We start from the raw sequence: 2,474 nt of genomic DNA on the forward strand, positions 1-2,474 counted from the left end.
GCGGTACGTGGGCCTCTCACTGTTGTGGCCTCTCCCGTTGCGGAGCACAGGCTCCGGACGTGCAGGCTCAGTGGCCATGGCTCACGGGCCTAGCCGCTCCGCAGCATGTGGGATCTTCCCAGACCGGGGCACAAACCCACGTCCCCTGCATCGGCAGGCGGACTCTCAACCACTGTGCCACCAGGGAAGCCCTGTAGGCGGTTTTGATGGTGGAAAATGATCAAGATTCAGTCTGATGCTTTCTATTATTTCTGTCTTTAAAAGTTTTCATTCCCCTTATATGCAGATGGCATGATACTCTATATAGAAAACCCTAAAGACTCCACACAAAAACTACTAGAACTGCTAAACAAATTTAGCAAGGTAGTAGGATACAAGATTAACATACAGAAATCTGTTGCATTTCTTTACACTAACAATGAGATATCAGAAACAGATAGTAAAAAAAAAAAAAAATCCCTTTTAAAATCACATTAAAAAAACAAAAACACCTAGGAATAAACCTGACCAAGGAGGGAAAGACTTATACCCTGAGAACTATAAAACATTGATAAAGGAAACTGAAGATGATTCAAAGAAATGGAAAGATATCCCATGCTCTTGGATTGGAAGAAATCTACAGATTTTTTTTTTTAATCTACAGATTTAATGCGATCCCTGTCAAATGACCCATGACATTTTTCACAGAACTAGAATAATCCTAAAATTAATATGGACCCACAAAAGACCCAGAATTGCCAAAGCAATCCTAAGGAAAAAGAACAAAGCTGGAGACACAACTCTCTCAGACTTTAGACAATACTACAAAGCTATAGTCATCAAAACAGTGTGATATTGGCACAAACACAGACATATGGATCAACTGAACAGAATAGAGAGCCCAGAAATAAACCCACACACCTATGGTCAATTAATCTTCAACAAAGGAGACAAGAATATACAATGGAGAAAAGACAGTCTCTTCAGCAAGTGGTGCTGGGAAAGCTGGACAGCCCCACGTAAATCAATGAGGGTAGAACATTCCCTCACACCATACACAAAAATAAACTCAAAATGGCTTAAAGACTTAAATATAAGACATGACACCATATCACTCCTAGTAGAGAACATAGGCAAAACATTCTCTGACATAAATCATACCAATGTTTTCTTAGGTCAGTCTCCCAAGGCAATAGAAATAAAAGCAAAAATGAGCAAAGGGGACCTAATCAAACTTATAAGCTTTTGCACAGCAAAGGAAACCATAAATGAAATGAAAAGACAACCTACAGAATGGGAGAAAATATTTGCAAATGATGTGACCAACAAGGGCTTAATTTCCAAAATATACAAACAGGTCATATAGCCCAATATAAAACAAAACAAAACAAACAACCCAGTCAAAAACTGGGCAGAAGAACTAAATAGACACTTCTCCAAAGAAGACTACAGATGGTCAATGGGCACATGAAAAGGTGCTCAACATCGCTAATTATTAGAGAAATGCAAATCAAAACTACAGTGAGGTATTACCTCACACTGGTCAGAATGGCCATCATCAAAAAGTCTACAAATAATAAATTCTGGAGAGGGTGTGGAGAAAAGGGAACCCTCCTACACTGTTGGTGGGAATGTAAATTGGTACAGCCACTATGAAGAACAGTATGGAGGTTCCTTTAAAAATTATTGGGTTGGCCAAAATATTCATTTGTTTTTGTTTTTGTTTTCCGTAAGGTGTCTCTGGTAGCGTTTAGTTGTCTTTAACTTCATTCAAAACAATTTTGTTAGTTTGTATTGTGACAGCTGTCATATCAGCATATATTAAAAAAAAAAAACTTATCAGGGACTTCCCTTGTGCTCCGGTGGTTAAGACTTCGCCTTCCAATGAAGGGGTTTGGGTTCAATCCCTGGTCAGGGAATTAAGATCCCACATGCCTCTTGGCCAAAAAACGAAAATATAAAACAGAAGCAATACTGTAACAAATTCAATAAAGACTTTAAAAATGGTCCACACCAAAAAAAATCTAAAAAGAAAAAAAAACCTTATCAAAATTGGTGAATTTTTGTGTAGCCATTTTAATACTGAAGATGGAAGAAAAATAGCAACATTTTCGGTATATTATGCTTCGTTAATATTTCAAGAAAGGTAAAAATGCAACTGAAACGCAAAAAAATATTTGTGCAGTATATGGAGAAGGTGCTGTGACTGATCGAATGTGTCAAAAGTGATTTGCGAGGTTTTGTGCTGGAGGTTGCTCACTGGACGATGCTCCATAGTCGCGTAGACCAGTTGAAGTTGATAGCGATCAAATCGAGACATTAATTGAGAACAATCAACGTTATACCATGCAGGAGATAGCCGACATACTCAAAATATCCAAATCAAGCAATGAAAATCATTTGCACTAGCTTGGTTGTATTAATCAATTTGATGTTTGGGTTCCACATAAGTTAAGCAAAAAACCTTCTTGACCATATTTCCATATGTGGTTCTC

General features: G+C 38.0%; 1 protein-coding gene across 1 annotated transcript in view; it reads right to left on the reverse strand.

Moving 5' to 3' along the window:
* Positions 1-2,474, reverse strand: part of INSL6 (insulin like 6) — a 19,136-nt gene that overhangs the window by 10,605 nt on the left and 6,057 nt on the right. The window lies entirely within an intron of this gene.

Source organism: Physeter macrocephalus, chromosome 9 (genome assembly GCF_002837175.3).
Source record: "Physeter macrocephalus isolate SW-GA chromosome 9, ASM283717v5, whole genome shotgun sequence".
NCBI classification, from domain to species: domain Eukaryota; kingdom Metazoa; phylum Chordata; class Mammalia; order Artiodactyla; family Physeteridae; genus Physeter; species Physeter macrocephalus.